At 52.7% G+C, this 22,752-nt stretch overlaps 1 protein-coding gene across 1 annotated transcript in view; it reads right to left on the bottom strand.

The window, feature by feature from the left end:
• Nucleotides 1-22,752, bottom strand: part of LOC138258999 (contactin-3-like) — a 1,120,386-nt gene that overhangs the window by 95,502 nt on the left and 1,002,132 nt on the right. The gene's annotated exons all lie outside the window — the stretch shown is intronic.

Raw genomic sequence — 22,752 nt, 5'->3', positions numbered from 1 at the left:
CTTTCTGCGTTGCTTGTGATGTTAGATTTTCTATGGTGCTCAAATATCACAAGTGTAAGAAATTGTATTACTGGTTGACAGTGGTGAAACCTTTTCCAAACTGATACCACAATTCTTTTCAGGGTGAAGTGACATGCAATCCCTAAATTAACCTGTGGTCAACCTTCGGGTAGCTTGGCACAAGGCAGTCTGGCTTAACGCAGTGACAATGTGCACAACACTTCAAACAGTAACACAGTGTGAAGACACCTTGAAAGGAGCCCAAAACAGTGTTGGCAAATAGAGCAATATTTAATAAATAAAACAAGACAAAAAAGATTTTAGAGAAAATAGTGCTAAAAGGTATAAAGCGCCAACTGTAGATATCTGGTAATGTCAGACTGGGACAAAGTCACAAAGTTTAGGCCGACTGTGATGGAGTGTGGGCCAGCTACAGGGACCCAGTTAGGCCCAGTGAACATAGTACCTTAAATTCTAGTTTGCAGAGCATTGAGTGGATCTACGTCAAAGATGTGTTGCGCAGCTAAAGTAATGCATCGGATCCAAGAGGCTGCAGTGCACGTTCCTGTTGCAACGATGTCAAGGATCCCGTTGATGAGGGCTTTCAATGTGAAGTCTAGAGTCAGGAATGTACCACACAGTCAGGATGATGCTCAGTTGTTTCTGGGGAGCTGTGAGACTGCGATGTTGAGTCGGATATCAATGTTGAGGCTGCCATTGATGGCAGATGTGAGGACCCAGCTGCAGTTCTGAAGGTGTTATGTGATGTGACAGCGATGCAACTTTTTGTGATAGGTCCAATCCATGCAGCAGTGGAGATGCATGGGTCAGTTCCACTTGATCCACACAGGCTGGCAAAGCACCTTAAGCCCACTTCCAAAGGTCCTGGATTGGGATACCACCACTGTTCAGGGTAGACTCACAGATGGCAGAGTCCAGGTACAGATGCAAGGTTGTTGAAAGCCTGTTATGTACCTGAGACTTCAGATCAGGAGGCCAGCCCAACTAGCCCTTGCAGTCAATCTGGCTTCTGGATTCAAGAGATGAAGGTCCAGTCCTTCTTACCCAGGCAAGAGGGCAGCAGGCAACAGGTCAGCACTGCGAAGCAGGAGTCCAGCAGAGTGCACTCAAGCAGAATGGCAGTTCTTCAGCAGCACAGCAGTCTTTCTTCATGGCCGAGTATCCACAGGTCCAGCAGTGTACTTAAAAGTTTGTGTCAGAGATCCAGTATTTCTACACAGTTCTACCTTTGAAGTGGTGGAGAAGCCTCATAGGTTTCCCCTTTGAAGTCCCCAGGCATCCTGCCTTCCCTGCCTTGACTCCAGACAAACTACAGGAGGTATGCAGCCATGTGTGGAGGCAGGACACAGCCAATTCCGGTATAAATGGGGCTTCCGTCCCACCCTGCCAGTGATGGCCCACCCAGGAACACCTAAGCTCCCCCTGTGTGTGGCTTTCAAGGAGTAATACACAAAGTCCAACTGTCAGCTCAACCCAGTTATCTGACAAGAGATACATGACTGGGCACTAAGAGGATAAGGCAAGAAAATGCCAACTTTCTAAAAGTAAAATGCATGCATAAAAGAGCCCCACCAGCTACTGATTAATAGTTTTTTAAAGAAACACAAAACTGTACATCAATACTGTGTGCCAATGTCTAATTCATTTACCGTCTATTTGTATAACTTGTAGGGTCACAAATCTTCGTATCTAAAACACATAAAGAATTGGCAACATATATTATGACTTTTTTATTTCAAATTTGTCACAGGATTTCTTGTTCATACTTTAATCTATCCATGATCACAGTGGCCCTGACCTTATCAGCTGGTTTGATGATAATCTCTTGGTCCACGAATAGAAGAAGTTCCTCTTTACCATTTTATTATGAACTATGTCGGTACTTCGTAAAGCGATTCTCTCTTTTCCAGGAAGAATGACAAACCTCTAGTCCTGATTCCTAGGGGATATTCATATAGAGACTAGTAATGTCAAGGGTTACTATTCAATGAGTTTCAACATCAAAGTCAATATGATTGAGTTCGTTTAGCAAATCAGTGGTGTCTTTTAGGTAGCTGGATATTTGCTGGATTAGTGGTTTTAGGAACACAATTACATATTTGGCCAGGGGTTCTAAGATGGAATTTACTCCTGAAATAATGGTGCTATATCCCTCTTGCATTAATCAGCATAGGAGATAGTAGCTAATCGAAAGACAGGTGCATGGATAGCACATTATTTTGAGTACCTGATGGCACATTTAATACATACGTTTTGATGGTACATGTGGACATTAAAAGGTTCAGCTGTTGTATTGAGTGATGTATATCATTGTCGTGAATAACAAATTGTTTTTCTGCACAGATAAGGGAGATTTGTCTTTGCTGTTTTTCTGCACAGATAAATAAGGGATAATATATTTTGGCAATTCTCTATGTGTTTTAGATAAAGAGATTGTGTTAAGAACCCTAATAGTGATATAAATAGATAGTAAACAAATCATACATTGACACGCTGTATTGGTGTACTGTTTTGTGTTTCTTTAAGAAATTTTTAATCAATAGCCGGTGGGGGTCTTTTATGCATGTATTTTATTTGACTGGTCCCTCTCCCAATTAGGCTCTACAGGAACACATCCTGCTATTTTTCCATAACATGTTGAAAGTGGCATTTTCTGAATTGCAATTTAAAATTAGACCTCACCATAACTTAGGATTTTCAATTGCTATTTTAGAGACACCTAACTTGAACTAGGTGTCGCTTCCCATTTGGAAATCACACTTATAAAATGCAATAAGGCAACTCCTACTGTTATCCTAAAGGAGAGATAGGCCTTTTAGTAGTGAAAAATGAGTTTTCACTCCCAGTGCATGTAAAACTTAAATGTTTATGTAGTGCTTTTCAGAAATATTGCACCCTGCCCTCTGGACTTTTCAGGACCTATTCTAGGGGTAACATATATATGTATTGAAAAGAAAGGTTTGGGCCTGTCAAAAGGTTTATTTTGCCAGGTCGAAATGGCAGTGTAAAACTGCACGCACAGTCTCTACACTGGCAGGCCTGAGACATTTTTAAAGGGCCTCTTATGTAGGGGTCTCAACCAGTGCTGCATGCCCACTAGCTGCATGTAATTTACAGACCCTGGGTACATGTAAAACCTCTTTATGAGGGATGTATAAGTAAATTAAATATGCTGTTGGAGATAAACCAATATTAGTGTGTTTAGAGGAGAAAGCACCAGCACTTTAGCACTGGTTAGCCGTGATAAAGTTTGGAGAGTCCTAATGCCAGCAAAAACAAGAGCAGAAAAATGGAGGAGGAAGGCAAAAAGTTGGGGGAAAAACACCCTAAGGCAGACAGGTCTAAAAACCAGGTAGCCAATCAGTAGTTTTCCAGTGTACTAAGGGGAAGAATTAGATTTAGGTTTAGAGATGTTTTAGAGGGTATTAAAAGATGGGGGTCCTAAGGGTCCCTGATTTACAACAAAAGTGAGTTTCAAACAATAGCATATTTCAATTAAATGCCTTTCATCTAATTTCTGCCTTGTGATCACACAGAACAGGGATGAGCCTCTCAGCAGAAGATCACAGTCTTGGGTAACTAATGTATTGGATGGAATCTTAATCAAAGAAGTCTGGTCAATATTACAATAAACCTCTACTGCCAGATAGATGGAGACATGTCAATACGTGAGATATAAATATGTGGTTTTGTTTCTGCTTTCAAGCAGGCTTTAGAATTTATACTCACTGTTGGTGCCCATTAACATGCCATACTATCTCCAAGTAAAAGCTGATAAAAGACTTAGGCCCTCATTACAACCTGGCGGTCGGTGTTAAAGCGGCGGTAATACCGCCAACAGGCCAGTGGAAATAAAATGGAATCACGACCATGGCGGAAACCGCCAACACAGACAGCCACTTTAACACACCGACCGCCACGGCGGTAGAAACAAACACCGCGGCGGTACCTGACAACAGAAAGGCGGAAGACAGTGTACCGGCCACTGTATTACAAGGCACCAATCCGCCAGCTTTTCCGGGGTGGTACCTACGTTATCAAAAGCACGTCGGAAACAGTACTTGGAACGGGAACCACTCACCTCTCGAGACTTAACGAGTAACCATGACGCCATGAGGCCCGAACTACAGGTGTTACCAATGTTGGTTTACCTCCTCTTCTACCAGGAACATCAAAGACGGCGGCGACGACCACGGTGAGTACTGCACCTAGCACACAGGGGAGGGGGGGGAGGAAAAAGAGAGTGACACACACACGCAACATGCAACACCCCCAACCCAACCCTCACCCCCAACACCATACACACAAATACATGCATCAACATTACATATACACCCGTAACCCTCTGGAAGCGCGCAACAACCAAATGAAATGATTCTAACTAGTGTAATCATCGAAAATCCAGATAGGGCAACAGGTTTGTAAAAGAGCAAAATATACAAATATGTACATCAACTACACCAGTTCGGATAGTGTTCCATTCATTGTCAGTGGACCAGTGGTCCCAAAATGCATGGGCGAAGCCCACACATGATATCTGCCTCAAAACGGAGAGAACACTGCTGGGTATCAGGTCGAAAAAAAACAGGCACCTCAGGGGAAAGGGGAGGGGAGACACCTCAGCAGGATGATGGGACGACGCCACTGCTCCACGAGGGGGCTCCATGCCCACTGCTTTCTCCTGGGGAGTGCAAAGCCACAGTCTCACAAGTCTCTCAAGTGGGTGGGTTGCCCACTGATTGGTCCTGGGGAGTGCAAAGCCACAGTCTCTCAAGTGGGTGGGTTGCTCAATGCTTGCTCCTGGGGAGGGCAAGGCCACAGTCTCCCTAGTGGATGCTTTTCTCCACTGGTTCTGGAGGGGGCTTTGTGCCCAGAGTGCTTCATCTTGCCAAGGATTGGGGTAGTGGATGCTTTTCTCCACTGATTCTGGAGGGGGCTTTGTGCCCAGAGTGCTTCATCCTGCCAAGGACTGGAGTAGTGGATGCTTTTCACCACTGGTTCTGGACGGAGCTTGGTGCCCAGAGTGCTTCATCCTGCCAAGGACTGGGGTAGTGGATGCTTTTCTTCACTGGTTCTGGAGGGGGCTTGGTGCCCAGAGTGCTTCATCCTGCCAAGGTCTGGGGTAGTGGATGCTATTCTCCACTGGTTCTGGAGGGGGCTTTGTGCTCAGAGTGCTTTGTCCTGCCAAGGACTGGGGTAGTGGATGCTTTTCTCCACTGGTTCTGGAGGGGGCTTGGTGCCCAGAGTGCTTCATCCTGCCAAGGACTGGGGTAGTGGATGCTTTTCTCCACTGGTTCTGGAGGGAGCTTTGTGCCCAGAGTGCTTTATCCTTTCAAGGACTGAGGTAGTGGATGTAACTCTCCACTGGTTCTGGAGGGGGCTTTGTGCCCAGATTGCTTCACCCTGCCAAGGACTGAGGTAGTGGATGCCTTTCTCCACTGGTTCTGGAGGGGGCTTTGTGCCCAGAGTGTTTCATCCTCCACAGGACTGAGGTAGTGGATGCCTTTCTCCGCTGACGGTGGGCCTACATGGAAGCTGTCCAGGCCCCTGAAACTGACCACCAGCTTCATACGACTGACCACTGGGGATGGCAGCCATGTCTACAGTGGTGCCACTGGCACATGATGTGGCGTGGCCGCTGGTGGTGCTTGCGGCGGCCTCAGTAGCTGCAGTGCTTGCGGCGCTCACGGGCCTGCGGTGCTGGTGAGTGGCTCAGTGAGCGTGCTGGTGGTGGCGGTGTCCTTGACAGCGGTGCTGGTGGTGGCAGTGTCCTGGGAAGCGGTGCTGGTGGCGATCTAGTCCGCCGTGCAGGTTGGCGGTGACTTCCCTTTCTTTCTCTGCACCTTCCCCACCTTAGATGGTGGCGCAGCTGTCTTGCCACTCCCAACTGTAGTCCTGGGAGAGCCCTTGTTGGCAGATGTTTTGCCCTTCTCCCTTTGGGCTGTGACCAACTTCTTATGTTTCTGAGCTGGGGGACTGTCCGTGGTCTGGCTCCGTGGCACACTGACTGCCCTGCTGCTTGGCACACTTCAGAAGTCGGTTACTGCTGGCACCACTGTTCCCAGTGATGTGGTGGCTAAGGTGTTGGGTTGGGACCTGGAAAGGCGTGCCCTAGGGGATGGAAGGGGTGGGGGAGGTGTAGGGAAGCGGTCAACATTTAAGAGGAAAAGTTTTTTAGACACACTGGGATGGTTAGATGGAGGGGGTTTGGGAGTGGAGGAAGAGGCAGTGGTTGTAGGAGGTGTACGTTTGCTGACTTTGGGTGAAGGTGCATGGGCTGGAGGCTGGAGGCTGTCGTGAGGTGGATGGCTGTTGGGTGGGTGTGTGACTGCGTTTGTGTACTTTGGGAGGTGGACTCACAGACATACTAGGAGAGGACACAGGGGATGTGTGAATGGTAGTGGGGGTGGTGACTGCACGTGAGCGGTGTGTGGTGATGGGCGTGCTGGTGTTGGAGGTAGTGGCTGAAGATGTAGTGCATGCAGGTGTGAGTGGAGACGTGACAGGGAGGGAGGAGGGAGACAAGGAGGAGGGGTACACAGTGGACGCAGTGAATGTTGGTATGTGTGTATGCTTGTGGAAGTGCCTGTGGGATGTGTAGTGCTTATGTTTGCCAGAGCTACCCTTGTGTGTTGAGGTGTGTGCGTGCTGGTCTGATGGTGTGCTTGGGATAGGCTGAGGTATAGGGGATTGGGGATAGGTGGAGGAAGTTGGAGGGGGGAGGCTGGGCACAGGGACAATGGCTGCCATCAGTGCTGAGGCCAGAGTCTGAAAAGCTTGCTGCTGGGCTGCCTGGCCAGAATGAATGCCCTCCAGGTATGCATTTGTCTGTTGCAACTGCCTCTCTACACCGTGGATGGCATTCAGAATGGTAGACTGCCCAACAGTGAGGGATCTGAGGAGGTCAATTTGCCTCCTCACTGAAGGCAGCAGGGCTGACAGGGGCAGGGGCCGAGATGCCTGGGGCGAAGGAGATGCCCATCCTCCTGGGGGGAAGCGGCCACAGGGCACACGCTGAGGGGCTGGTGGGAGGGTGGTGCTGGTAGGGGGGGTGGTGGCTGTACCTGTAGATGCGGGAGGCACAGAGGGGCCCACAACCACAAAGGAGCTCCCATCAGAGGAGGAGTCTGTGTCGCTGGTCTCAGCTCCTGTCCCCGCCCTGGAGCTCCCCTCGCCCTCCTTCGCACTGGTGAATTCGGAGTCCGTTGTCTCGCCCTTCAGGGCAATGTGGGATGCAGCTCCCTCCTGCTCTGGTGCCACTGCTCCTCCGCCTGATGATGCTATTGCACACAAGAAAAGGGAGACCACATAAAGGAGGGGGGGGACAGAAGAAAGACATGTTCAGTGCATGCAATACCGCTACTGTTGGCAGACACTACAGACACAGCAGCCCTCTGCACTATGCCATGCACTTAGAGTTCCCTCATTAATCTCAGGGCCATGGGGTACAAGGCCTATGCCCGATTGCTGCACACATGGACGTCACAGGATCCTGACTAGGTGTAGTTGGCTCTTAACACTGGTGGGGTGGGGTGCCACACGCACTGCCTTACAAAGGGACCTTGCCTACAAAACTCGCCCTGGCCTAGGGGTACCCACAGCCCACCTCCCCCACCCAGACACCTCCAATGTGCGCTGATTCAGCTGAATGAAAGTGTACTCATCCCCTTGTGGCTGCTGTGATGCTCTCAAGCTCCCATCCAACTCTGGGTATGCCACTGCCAGGATCCGGACCATCAGGGGGGTCATGGTGCGACGGGCAACCCTCCCACGTTGGGAGGCCAGCCCCAGCTGGGCCTCCACCGTCTTCTTGATCCAGTGGCGAATGTCCTCCCATCTTTTCCGGCAGTTGGTGCTCCATCTGTGGTGGACCCCCAGGGTCCGGATTTCCTTGGAGATGGCATGCCAAATATCCTTCTTCTGGTGGGTGCTGACCTATAGGACTAGTACAGGGGAAAAGGAGAAGATATAACCGTCCGGACCGTCACAGTCATTGGCCCGTGCTCCTACCCTTGCCATGACGCACATACACTCACCGTCGTTTCATGCACGCCTCATTCTCAACCCCCCGTATTTTACATCCACACCACTCCACACAGGCAGTGCCCATACAGCATGCTCACAGTATACTTACCTGTTTGTCTGGAGGACCGTAGAGTAGCGTGTACTGGGGGAGGACCCCACCCACTAGTTTCTCCAACTCCTCCGTGGTGAAGGCAGGGGCCCTTTCCCCAGACACATGAGCCATTGTCGCTTCCAGACTGAGGTCACAGCAGGACTTGCAGTGTAGGTCCTCTCCTGTCGAAGATCCGGTATCAAGTGAGTGAACAGATAGAAAATGGCGGTCACGTCCGGGGCGGTGCGTACCATCACTGCCGGCGTACATTGGCATTGGCTCCTGGGACCCAAAGGCCCCAATGTTAACCAATGCAGGATTGCGCTGCGGTCTTCGACCGCCTACCGCGACGGTATACAACGCCAGCGCAGTTACCTCATATCCCCTTGTCCCACATTACAGGTCAGGCAGCCGCCATTCCAGGGGGCCACATGGCATAATTTTTAATTGTGTCACACTTATCTAGGCCTTTCATACACACTAAGACAGGCCAATAGCGGATTGAAAAATGTGTGCAATGAAGTTGTGTTTTCGTACCTCAGTGTTGGCTGACCCTCTGCTCTCTGTTCTCCTCTATAGAGCACGTCCGATGGGGCAGGTGAGGAGATGGCGGCATCCTCCGGTGTACAGACCACTGGTGGACCTGTCGACAATGGAAGAGCGACATGTAATTGTCACCTACAGACTGGACCGTGCCACAATCCATGAACTGTGTGCCCAGTTGGAGCAGGACCTGATGTCAGCTATCCTCCATCCCACAGGGATACCCCCTCTAGTGCAGGTGCTGTCAGTACTCCATTTACTGGCAAGTGGGTATTTTCAGAAGACAGTGGCCATAGCATCAGGGATGTCCTAGCCTTTGTTCTCCAACGTGTTGTCCAGAGTGTTGTCTGCCCTGCTGAAGCACATGCGCAGCTACATCGTGTTCCCTCAGGTGGAGGATTTGCCTGCAGTGAAAGGTGACTTCTATGCTTTAGGACATATCCCCAACATCATAGGTGGCATTGAAGGGACACATGTGGCCGTGTCCTCTCTGCAGGAGTGAACAGGTGTACAGAAACCGGAAGAGTTATCATTCTATGAATGTGAAGATAGTGTGTTTTGCCGACCAGTACATCTCCCATGTGAATGCCAAATTTCTTGGCTCAGTGCATGACGCTTACATTATGAGGAATAGCATCATCCCATATGTGATGGGGAAACTCCAGAGGCACCGTGTGTGGCTATTAGGTGAGGACATGGACCCTATACAGTGTGAATAGTTGTCTGGGGTTGTCCCTAAGGGTTAGTGTGTGTTGTCCCTCAACATTTGCAGGTGACTCTGGCTACCCCAACCTGTCATGGCTACTGACCCCAGTGAGGAGTCCCAGGACAAAGGCAGAGGAACGCTACAATGAGGCACATGGGTGAACTAGGAGGATTATTGAAAGAACCTCTGGCCTCCTGAAGGCCAGGTTCAGGTGCCTCCATATGACGGGTGGTTCCCTATTCTACTCACCAAAGAAGGTGTGCCAGATCATTGTGGCCTGCTGTATGCTGCGCAACTTGGCTTTGCGACGACAGGTGCCTTTTCTGCAGGAGGATGGTCTTGAAGGCGGTGTTGTGGCAGCTGCGGAGCCTGTGGACGGTGAAGAAGAGGAAGCAGAAGAAGAGGATATCGAGAACAGAAACACCGTGATTCATCAATACTTCCAGTGAGACACAGGTAAGAAGACATCACTGCCTGCTACATCTGATACACTTGACCCACCCCTCATCAGTCTGTCACTTGCACCCAGTGTATGGACCCTGATTTGTCACTTTCCCTTTCAATTTCACAGATGTGGGTCCCACTGTGTGACCTCTGCTATGTTTCCTCATGGACTGGAGCTGTGTGACATAGGTATGTTGACAATACAATGGATATTGCTATTTCCCTCAGTTATTGCAAATACACATTTGCGAAAAGCACAGACTGACTCCAGATAGTTTTGTGATTTAAGGGTGTTTATTTAAGTGCTAAGTAGTGGAGGGGGTTGTAAAATGGGCAGGGGTGATGTTGGAAGAATGTCCATGGCAGAGTCCAGTCTATTTGTCTCACAGGTGTATTCTCCAAAGGGGCATAGGAAGTGGAGCTGGGGCGGTTGATGGATGGACAGGTTGACAAAGTGGGACAGAAGGATGACAATCAGGGTGGTCTCATTTCTTGGTGGGGGTCTTGGCATTGTTCTCTGTCTTTGTCCTGGATCTCAGGGACTGCTTGCGGGGTGGTTCTCCATCTGCAGGGGGTGGGGTGCTGGTGTCGTGGTCCTGTGGCGGTGCCTCCTGTCCACTAGTGCCGGCGGAGGTGGTGTGCAGTTCATTGTCCAGGCTAGTGTCAGGGGCCCCTTGTGGTGCCACAGTGTCCCTCCTGGTGTTCACGAGTTCCTTCAGCACCCCTACAATGGTGCCCAGGGTGGTATTGATGGATTTGAGTTTCTCCCTGAACCCCAAATACTGTTCCTCCTGCAGCCGCTGGGTCTCCTGAAACTTGACCAGTACCGTTGCCATCGTCTCCTGGGAATGGTGGAAGGCTCCCATGATGTTGGAGAGGGCATCATGGAGAGTGGGTTCCCTGGGCCTGTCCTCCCCCTGTCGCACAGCAGCCCTCCCAGTTCCCCTGTGTTCCTGGGCCTCTGTCTCCTGAACCGTGTGCCCACTACCACTGCCCCCAGGTCCCTGCTGTTCTTGTGTTTGTGGGTTAGCCTGGGTTCCCTGTAGTGGTGGACACACTGCTGCTTGACGTGTCCCTGGGACAGAGGTATGGGCCCGCTGGGTGGGTTCTGTGCTGGTGCTTCCAGAGGGGGGAGGCTCTGTTGTGGCTTGTGCCAGTGTGAGGGGAACCAACTGTCCCGAGGTCCCAGATGGGCTGGGCTAGTCATCTAGATCCAGTTGGACAGAGCTGCTGTCATCACTGTGGGCCTCTTCTGTGGGGGGAGTGGACATGTCTGGAACCTCCTGTCCAGTGACTTTGGGTAGGGGTCCTGCAGGGGTGTAAAGCTATAGTTTTAGTGTCTGTGTGTGCCATGGTGTGCAATGGTTGGGTGACCCTGTACCCCAGTGCTTGCATTCCTGTGTAGGACCTTGTGTGCTAATTGTTTAGGGTTCTGTGTGGGTATGTGCAGTGGACATGCATTGGTGATGGGTGTCCATGCTTTGGTGTTGCATGCAGGGCTTGGTGTTGGGATGTGTGGTTTGTAATAGTGGGACATTTGTGAGGAGTTGGAGTGATGGGGGTGAGGGTGGGGGTATGTGTTAACATGCAGGTACGGTGGCGGATGAAGTAGGTAAAGATTTGCCTTACCAGAGTCCATTCCTCCAGCTACTCCTGCAAGGCCCTCAGGATGCAGTATAGCCAAGACCTTCTCCTCCCATGTTGTTAGCTGTGGAGGAGGAGGTGGGGGTCCGCCACCAGTCCTCTGAACCGCAAGGTGGTGTCTTGAGACCACGGAACGCACCTTCCCCCGTCGGTCATTCCACCTCTTCCTGATGTCATCCTGTGTTCTTGGGTGCTGTCCCACTGCGTTGACCCTGTCCACGATTCTGCGCCATAGCTCCATCTTCCTAGCTATGGTGGTGTGATGCACCTGTGATCTGAATAGCTGTGGCTCTACCCGGATGATTTCCTCCACCATGACCCTGAGCTCCTCCTCAGAAAACCTGGGGTGTCTTTGCGGTGCCATGGGGTGGTGTGGGTGATGTGTGAGGTGGTGTGTGTGGTGTGTGTTGTGATGTGTGGGGAGATGTTTAGGGGTGTGTGGTGTTTTGTGCGTGGATGTGTATGTGTGATGGTGTTGTGTGCCTCTGTATCGTGGTGTTGTCTTTGCTGTGCTGTCTCTCTGGCCTTCGTCAATATTTTAGGTAGTGAAGGTTTTTGGGTGATGTGGGTGGGTGTTTTATAGTGGTGTGGGTGTGTGGGAGTGGTGTGTGTATGTGTATCAGGTGTGTGTACTAGGAATTGTCCAATGTGGTAGTGTTTTGTAAGTGAGTGTGTATTTTGAGCGCGGCGGTGTGTACCGCCCATGGTTTACAGCAGTTGAAAGACCCCTGCATGGATTCATGGGTCGTGATAGTGTGGGCATATTCCTGTTGGCGTGACAGTCGAGGTTTTGTTATCGCCAGTTTATCAATGAACTTTGCAGTGGCGGACTTGTGTGGGTGTCTGGATTTTGGCGGATTCCGAGCTGTGGGTCGTAATAGCTTTGGCGGAATTCCGCGGCTTTTACCGCGGGATTTACCGCCAATGTTGTAATGAAGGCTATAGACCCCCATGACCCAGGGCACCTTTCAGCAACGCCATCGTCGACCTGGCCAGCAACCACGCACTTGCCTCCACGGACTACATACTCCACGGGGACCTGAACTTCTACCTCGAAAACAACAATGACACCAACTCCACCACCCTCACCAAAAACCTTGCCAACCTCGACTTCACACAGCTCGTCAACACACCCACCCACACAGCCGGTCACACCCTTGACCCCATCTTCTCCACAAGCAACCACGTCACCTTCAACCATACCACCGAACTCTACTGGACCGACCACCACTGTGTCCACTTCACCTTCAAGAAGCAGACAGAACACCACCTCACCAAACAACCACCCCTCCGACGATGGGGCAAAGTCACCGAACTTCAACTAACCAACGCCCTAGCCCAGAAACCGCCCGTCAACCCCACCGACCCTGACATCGCCGCACACAACCTCAAACTATAGATCAACGACTACGCCAACCGCCTTGCTCCACTCAGAAAACCCTCCAACAACCACATCAACAAAAAAGCCACCTGGTTCACCGACGACCTCCAAGCCTCCAAACGCCACTGCCGAAAACTCAAGCAAATATGGCTACTCGAACGCACTCCAGACAACCACACAGCACTCAAGGATGCCACACGCAAACACCACCAACTCATCAGGCTAGCAAAAATATCCTCCTTCAAGACCCGCCTAGAAAACAACACCCACAACTGCAAAGAACTTTTCAGCATCGTAAAAGGACTCTCCAACCCAAACACCACCCTCAACTACATCACCCCCTCCCAAGAACTATGCGACGCCCTAGCAACCGCCTTCCACCGAAAAATCACGGACATCCACGACAGCTTTAACTCCTCTCACACTCCGGACGCTCCTACCCCACCCACCACGAACTCCACCCGCTCCAGCCGACTGACCTCCTGGACCATCATCAGTGACGTCGAAACCCACAAGACCATGAACTCCATCCACTCCGGATCAGCATCAGACCCCTGCCCACATCACATCTTTAACAAAGCAGACACAGCCATCGTACCACACCTAAGGAAAGCCATCAACATCTCATTTGAAACTGCAAGATTCCCAGAAAGCTGGAAACATGCCAAAATCATCGCCCTTCTCAAGAAACCAAAGGCGGACCCCAAGGACCTGAAAAACGCCTGGCCCATCTTTCTGCTCCCTTTCCTGGCAAAGGCCATCGAGAAAATCGTCAACACTCAGCTCACCCGGTACCTCGAAGACAACAACATCCTCGACCCCTCCCAGTCCGGCTTCAGACGCAACCACAGCACCAAAACCGCCCTCCTCGCCGCCACAGACGACATTAGAAGCCACCTCGACAATGGAGAAACATCAGCCCTCATCCTCCTAGACCATCAGCCGCCTTTGACACAATCTGTCACTACACCCTAAAATCCCGCCTCCACGCAGCAGGAATCCAGGACCAGGCCCTCAAATGGACCGCATCCTTCCTCGCCGGCAGAACCTAAAGAGTCCTCGGCCCGTACCAATCCAAAGCCTTCAACATCATCTGCGGCGTACACCAGGGCTCATCCCTCAGCCCAACGCTGCTCAACATCTACATGGCCCCCCTCGCACAAGTGGCCCGTCAGCACAACCTCAAAATCATCTCCTACGCCGACAACACCCAACTCATCCTCTCCCTCACCAAGGACCCGCACAACGCCAAAACCAACCTCCACGAGGGACTAAAAGCCATTGCCGACTGGATGAGAGACAGCCCGCTAAAACTGAACTCGGACAAAACAGAGGTCCTCATCCTTGGATGCACCCCGTCCGCCTGGGATAACTCATGGTGGCCAACCACCCTGGGTCACCCACCGACAGCGCACAAAACCTCGGCTTCACCCTCGACTCCTCATTCTCCATGTCAAAGCAGGTCAGTGCCATCTCCTCCTCCTGCTACAACACCCTCCGCATGCTCCGCAGAGTTTACAAATGGATCCCAACAGAAACAAGAAAAACAGTAACCCAGGCCCTCGTCAGCAGCAGCCTCGACTACGGCAACGCCCTCTACATCGGTATCTCATCCAAACACCTACAACGCCTCCAACGCATCCAAAACGCCTCTGCCCGACTCATCCTCAACATCCCTCGCCACTGCCACATCACCCCCCACCTAAGAGACCTTCACTGGCTCCCCGTCAACAAGAGGATCACCTTCAAGTTCCTCACCCACGCACACAAGGCACTCCACAACACCGGACCAACATCCCTGAACAACAGACTCAGCTTCTACACCCCCACCCGGCAACTCCGCTCCGCCAACCTCGCCCTCGCCTCCATCCCCCGCATCCACCGCAAATCTTCCGGCGGCAGATCATTATCGTACCTCGCTGCCAAGACCTGGAACACCCTCCCGTCAGATCTACGACAGACCCAGGACCTTCTTTCCTTCAGAAAACTCCTAAAGACTTGGCTCTTCGAGCAGTAGCAGCACCCTTATCCCCTCCCCCCGCGCCTTGAAACCCTCACGGGTATGTAGAGCGCTTTCCAAATTGATTGATTGATTGATTGAATATGCCAATAGTATCTCAGAGGATATACTCCTTTGGGAGGTAAGTAATATACACAAAATATACACACACAAACCAAATCAGGTAAGTAAACAGTTAGAAAAGTAGTGCAAACACTGTAGAACACAGTAGAATGCAATAGGGAGAAATAGGCCTAGGGGCAACACAAACCATTTACTCCAAAGGTGGAATGCAAACCACGAACGGACCCCAGGCCTAGTGTAGTGTGTAGAGGGTCGCTGGGAGTGTACAAAAACACTAAGGGTGTCCAAGATACCCCAACCCAAGAACCTGAAAAGTAGGAGTAAAGTTACCCTGCTATCCCAGGAAGACAGTAAAGTCGAGATAGGGGATTCTGCAAGGACTACAACTGATTGCAAAGCACTGAAGACGGATTCCTGGACCTAAGGTCCTGTAAAGGAAAGAGACCAAGTCCAAGAGTCACGCAAGTGTCCAGGGGGGCAGGAGCCCACTAATCCCCAGATGAAGGTGCAAAAGGGCTGTCTTCGAGTGGAAGAAGCCGAAGATTCTGCAAGAACGGAAGGCGCCAGGAACTTCTCCTTTGGTCAGAAGATGTCCCACAGCGTGCTGGAGGACGCAGAGTTGTTTCCACGCAGAAAGACCGCAAACCAGCCTTGCTAGCTGCAAGAGTCGCGGTTGAAGGTTTTGGGTGCTGCCAGGGCCCAGGAAGGACCAGGACGTCGCCCCTTGGAGGAGGAGACAAAGAGCCCACGCAGAAGCAGGCAGCACCCGCAGAAGCACATGAACAGACGCTTAGAAGATCTGAGGATGGCGGTCGACTAAGCACAACAAAAGGGAGTCCCACGAAGTCTGAGTCCAACTCAGCGAGTTGGGCAATGCAGGACAGAGTGCTGGGGACCTGGGCTAGGCTGTGCACGAAGGAAGTCTTGCAAGAGTGCACAGAAGCCAGAGCAGCTGCAGTTCATGCAGTACACAGGATTACTGTCTGACGTGGGGAGGCAAGGACTTACCTCCACCAAATTTGGACAGAAGGGCCACTGGACTGTCGAGGATACTTGGACCAAGCTCCTGTGTTCCAGGGACCACGCTCATCAGGATAAGAGGGGACCCAGAGGACCAGTGATGCAGAAGTTTGGTGTCTGCATTGGAAGGGGGAAGATTCCGTCGACCCATGGGAGATTTCTTCTTGGCTTCCAATGCAGGGTGACGGCAGACAGCCCTCAGAGAATGAACCACCAGGAAACAGTTCACAAAGCCAGCAGGATGAGGCGCCACAATGTTGCTGGTAGCTTCTTGCTACTTTGTTGTGGTTTTGCAGGCATCCTGGAGCAGTCAGTGGTGGATCCTTGGCAGAAGTCTAAGAGGGAAGTGCAGAGGAACTCTGGTGAGCTCTTGCATTCGTTATCTGGTGAGATACCCACAGGTGAGACCCTAAATAGCCCACAGAGGAGGATTGGCTACAGAGAAAGGTAAGCACCTATCAGAAGGGGTCTCTGACGTCACTTGCTGGCACTGGCCAGTCAGAGCTGTCCATTATGCCCTCACACCTCTGCATCCAAGATGGCAGAGGTCTGGGACACACTGGAAGAGCACTGGGCACCTCCCTGGGAGGTGCTGGTCAGGGGAGTGGTCACCCCCCTTTCCTTTGTCCAGTTTCACGCCAGAGCAGGGCTGGGGGGATCCCTGAACCGGTGTAGACTGGCTTATGCAGGGAGGGCACCATCTGTGCCCTTCAAAGCATTTCCAGAGGCCAGGAGAGGCTACTCCTCCCAGGCCCTTCACACCTATTTCCAAAGGGAGAGGGTATAACACCCTCTCTCAGAGGAAATCCTTTATTCTGCCTTCCTGGGACCAGGCTGTTCCATGGTATCCCGACACAACATCGCAGTGCAGAAGACTGGTGGCGGACCCCCACCTCAACCCCCAGAATTTACAGCATGGGAGGAACAGGTCTTGGCCATCCTGCATCCTGAGGGCCTCGCAGGAGTAAGCGGAGGAATGGACTCTGGTAAGTCTAATCTCAACTACTTCATCCCCCCCACCCACCAGCATGCCAACTCATACCCCCACCCTCCCCCCCACCCCCATCACACATCCTCCTTGCTAATGTCTCACCAGCCCAACCCACCCATCCCAAAACCAAGCCCTGCATGCCACCACAAACCATGGACACACATCACCTAAGCATGCCCACTGCACGTACCCATCCTCCCCACAAACCACCGTCACAACTGCTCCCACAAGGGAATGCCAGCACTGGGTTACAAGGGCACCCACACATTGCACGCTATGGCACACACAGAAGCAATAACCATACTCTTATACCCCTGCAGGACCCGAACGCCACCACACCGCCCAGGAGGGTCCAGAAATGTCCATCCCACCCCCAGAAGAGGCCCCCAGTGATGACAGCAGCTCTGTCTCCCTGGACCCAGATGACCAGCCCGGCCCATTGGGGACCTCGGGACAGTCGGTTCCCCTCAGACAGCCACAGGCCACAGCAGACCTACCCCCCTCTGGGAACACCAGCACAGCACCCACCCAGCGGGCCCATGCCTCTGTTTCCAGGACAGGTCAATCAGCAGTGTGTCCACCACTACAGGGCACCCAGGTTAACCCACCACCCCAAAAACAACAGGGACCTGGGGGCAGTGGTAGTGGGCACACGGCCCAGGGGACAGAGGCCCAGGGAAACAGGGGAACTGGGAGGGCTGCTGTGCGACAGGGGGGGGACAGGCCCAGGGAACCCACTCTCCACGAGGCCCTCACCTCCATCATGGGAGCATACCACCACTCCCAGGAGACGATGGCGACGGTCCTGGCCAGGTTCCAGGAGATCCAGGTTCTGCAGGAGGAACAGTACATGGGGTTCCAGGAAGAACTCAGAAACATTAGTTCCGCAATGGGTACCATCGTTGTGGCACTCAACCAGATTGTCACCACATTGCGGGACTATGTGGCACCACAAAGGGCCCCTGTCACTAGCATGGACCAAGAACAGGTTACCACCTCCGCCGGCGCTAGTGGACAGGAGGCCCCGACACAACGGGCCACCCGAACCCCACCCCCTGCAGAAGGAGAACCACCCCGCAAGCGGGGCCTGAGATCTCGTAAGAAGACAGAGTAGGATGCCAAGACCCCCGCCAGGAAAGGATACCCCCTGATGTCATCCCACTGTCCCACATTTTCACCCTATCCAACCTTAAACTGCCCCTGTTCCACCTTCCACAGTCATATGGACAATGCACCTGTGAGACTGAGAATCTGGACTCTGCCATGGACATTCCTCCACCATCACCCATCACCGATTTTCTCCAATTTCCCAAATTTGAGCACTTTAATAAACACACTTATTGCACAAAATTCATCTGGAGTCTGCCTGTATTTTTCAACAAATGTATTAGACATAACCGTTCCAAAATGTCCAGTTACATTGTGAAGACAACATACCACTGTCACACAGCTGTAGTCCATGGGAAAACAAAGCAGAGGTCACGCAGTGGGGCCCACATCTCTGAAATTGGAAGGGAAAGTCAAACTCAGTTACCATACACTGGGGGGAAAGGTCAGACAGTAGAGAGGCAGTAGTCTTTAAGTAAATGTAATATGCCGGTGTTGATTCTTACCTGTGTGTTATTGAAAATACTGCAGTATTACTGTGTTCCTGTTGTCTGTGTCGTCCTCTTCGTCTTCCTCCTCTTCACTCTCCGCAGGCTCCACAGCTGCCACAACACCAACATCTGGAGCATCCTCCTGCAGGAAAGGCACCTGGCGTTGCAAAGCCAGGTTGTGAAGCATACAGCAGGCCACGATTATATGACACACCTTCTTTGGTGAGTACATTAGGGATCCACCTCTCATATGCAGGCACCTAAACCTGGCCTTCAGGAGGCCGAAGGTCCGCTCGATCACCCTCCTAGTACGCCCATGGGCATCATTGTACCGTTCCTCTGCCCTTGTCCTTGGATTCCTCACTGGGGTCAGTAGCCACGGCAGGTTGGGGTAAGCAGAGTCACCAATTAGCCACACACGGTGTCTCTGAAGTAGTTCCATCACATAAGGGATGCTGCTATTTCGCATGATGTACGCGTCATGCACTGACCCTGGAAACTTGGCATTTACATGGGAGATGTACTGGTCAGCCAAACAGACCACCTGGACATTCATGGAATGATAACTTTTTCTGTTCCTGTACACCTGTTCACTCCTGCTGGGGGGGACCAAAGCCACATGGGTCCCATCAATGGCACCTATGATATTGGGAATATGTCCAAGGGCATAGAAATCACCCTTCACTGTAGGCAAATCCCCCACCTCAGGGAAAACGATGTAGCTCCGCATGTATTTCATCAGGGCAGACAACACTCTGGACAACACCTTTGAAAACATAGGCTGAGACATCCCTGAAGAAATGGCCACTGTTGTTTGAAATGACCCACTTGCCAAAAACTGGAGTACTGACAGCACCTGCACTAGAGGGGGGATCCCTGTGGGTTGGCGGATGGGTGACATCAGGTCTGGCTCCAGCTGGGCACACAATTCCCGTATAGTGGCTCGGTCAAGCCTGTATGTCAGTATGACATGTCTTTCTTTCATTGTCGACAGGTCCACCAGCGGTCTGTACACAGGAACATTCCTCCGTCTCCTCACAAGTCCCAGCGGACGGTGCCTAGGAAGGACAACATGGAGCACAGAGTCAATCAACCCACAGGTACGTTCCCACAGCTTGCACAGTACACGATTCTCAATGCATTGAATGGCTTGTATGAGTGTCGATGCAAGGCCTAGGTATGTGTGACGCAGTAGTAATTAAGCCATGTGGGCCCTTGAAATGGCGGCTGCCTGACCTGTGAAGTGCGACAATGGGATGTTAGGTACATGCGCTGGCGTGGCACACCATGGCGGTAGGCGGTCGAAGACCGCGGCGCAAAGCCGCATTGGTTAACATTGAACCCTATGGGTTTCAGGAGCCAATGATGAAGTGCGCCGGCGGTCGCGGTACGCACCGCCGCGGGCGTGACCGCCATTTTCTATCTGCTTACTCACTCGATACCTGATCATCCACAGGAGAGGATCTATACTGCAAGTGCTGCTGTGACCTCGGTCTGGAAGAGACAATGGCTCAAGCGACTGGGGAAAGGGCCCCTGCCTTCACTTCTGAAGAATTGGAGAAACTCGTGGATGGGGTCCTCCCCCAGTATGCGCTACTCTACGGTCCTCCAGACCAACAGGTAAGTACACTGGGACCATGCTTTATGGCCAATGCCTGTGTTGAGTCGGGTGGATAAACGATGGTGGGGAGGGGAGCGAAGGAGGCATGCATCACACGACAGATGAGAGCATGCGCCATATGGCAAGGGTGGGGAGGGGGGGCCACTCACATCGAGCATGCAGAAAATGATGATATATGATTTTCTCCCCCTGTACATGTCACATAGGTCAGCGCCCATCAGAAAATCGACATTTGGCGTGCCATCGCCAAGGACGTCCGGACCCTGGGGGTCCACAACAGACGGGGCACCCACTGCCGCAAGAGGTGTGAGGACATCCGCTGCGGGAGCAGGAAGACCGCGGAGGCTCTGCTGGGGATGGCCTCCCAACGTAGGAGGGGTGCCACTCGTCAATTGACCCCCCTGATGTCCCGGATCCTGGCGGTGGCCTACCCAGATTTGGATGGGCGCGTGAGGACATCACAGAAGACACAAGGGGGTGAGTACCAGCACATTCTGCTATCTTAGCGTGCAGTGGAGGTGTCTGGGTGGGGGAGGAGGGCTGTGGGTATCCCTAGGCCAGGGCGATTTCTGTAGGCTAGGCCCCTCCATAAGGCATGGCCCTGTGCCCCCGCCCCCCACCTCTGTAGGGTGCCAAGTACAGCTATCCATGGCCCTGTGTCACCTATGTGTGCAGTTGTCGTCCATAGGCTTGTAGGCCAAGTCCCAATGATTGAGTAGTGTACCCCAAGTGCGCGGCGTAGTGCAGGGGGCTTCCGTGTCTGTCCTCTCCGCCAACTGTGTCGCCAATGCATGCACTCAACATGTCTTATTTCCCCCCCCCTTTTTTTGCTGCTCTTCCTGTACATGTGTGCATTAGCATCATCAGGCGTAGGAGAAGTGGCATCGGAGCACGAGGGAGCTGCATCTCACATGGCCCCGGAGGGCCATGCAACCGACTCGGAGTTCACCAGTGAGACGGAGGGCGAGGGGAGCTCCACAACGGGGACACATGGAGACATCAGCGACACAGACACGTCCTCGGAAGGGAGCTCCCTTGTGGTGGCGGCAACATCCGTGCCCACCGCAACAACAGGTACAGCCGCCACCCAGCGCACCAGCTCCGCCCTCCCAGCAGCCCCTCAGCGTTCGCCCAGTGCCCGCTCAGCCAGGAAGGCGGGCATCTCCTTCGCCCCAGGCACCTCAGGCCCTGCCCCAGTTACCCCTGCTGCCCTCAGTGAGGAGGTCATTGACCTCCTCAGGACGCTCATTGTTGGGCAGTCTACCCTTTTGAATGCCATCCAGGGGGTAGAAAGGGAGGTGCACCCGAGCAATGCATACCTGGAGGGCATTCATTCGGGTCAGGCTGCCCATCAGCTATCGTTCAACGCTCTGGCCTCAGCACGGACGGCAGCCATTGTCCCTGTCTCCTGCCTCCCTCCTCCAATTTCCTCATCCCAGTCCCACTCCCCTGTTCCTCTGCCTATCCCAGACACACCTACAGACCAGCCTGCACACACCTCAACACCCAAGGGCAGCTCATCCAGACATAAGCACCACAGATCACACAAGCATTCACACAAGCAACATTCACATGCAGACATGCCAACAGCGACTGCCTCCTCTGTGTCCCCCTCCTCCTCCTCATCTCCCTCCTCCCTCCCTGTGACGTCTCCACTCACACTTGCATGCACAACATCATCAGCCAGTACGTCCATCACCAGCACACCCACCAGAACACTCCGCACACGTGCAGTCACCACCCCCACTGCCATTTACACGTCCCCTGTGTCCTCTCCCAGTGTGTCTGTCACCCCCTCTTCCAAACCACACAAACGCAGGCAGCCAGCCACCCAACAGCCATCCACCTCACGACAGCCTCCGTCACAAGCACCTGCACCCAAAGACACCACACTTGACTCTCCTCCAACCACATCCTCTTTCTCCACTCCCATACCCACTGCACCTACCCTTCCCACTGCTCCTAAAAAGTTTTTCCTGTCCAAAATTAACCTCTTTCCATCACCTGACCCACCTCCTCCATCTCGTAAGAGTCCAATCAGCACCTCAGCCACCACAACCCCTGGACCTACAAGGACCATAGTACAAGGATATTGGAGTCCACCACCTTCAAGGGCAGCAACATCGGCCAGCAGTAAAGGGACAGCCAGCCCACCCCCTGGGAAAAAATCAAAGAAAGGCAAGGCCCGGCGCGAGAGGCCAGAGACGGCAACCTCCAAAGGCACTACCCTGGCACCGTCAGGAAGTGGGGTGCCACCTGGCACATCGACAAAGGGAGGCAAGGGCCACAGAGGAGCAGGAAAGGATGGCAAGGGCAGCACGCCCGACAAGTCCAGCAGCAGGTGAGCTGCCCAGGAGGGCCCCACCAGCCCCATTCCAGGGGTGAAGGAGGACACCCACGGGCCCGGGACACCAGCACAGGAGGGCCCCGCAAGCGAGAAGACAGATGTGCATGAAGGGCCCGCAGCCACATGTCGGGTGGCAAGTGAACTCCATATAATGGCCGGATCTGGTGCCCTGGAGACACATGTCAAGAACCGCTGAACAGGGCCCTTCAAGTCAAGCACCGCTGAACAGGGCCCTTC

Source organism: Pleurodeles waltl, chromosome 9 (genome assembly GCF_031143425.1).
Source record: "Pleurodeles waltl isolate 20211129_DDA chromosome 9, aPleWal1.hap1.20221129, whole genome shotgun sequence".
NCBI lineage: Eukaryota > Metazoa > Chordata > Amphibia > Caudata > Salamandridae > Pleurodeles > Pleurodeles waltl.
The sequence above is the reverse complement of the archived record's forward strand: the minus strand, read 5'-3'. Positions and strand labels throughout refer to the sequence as shown.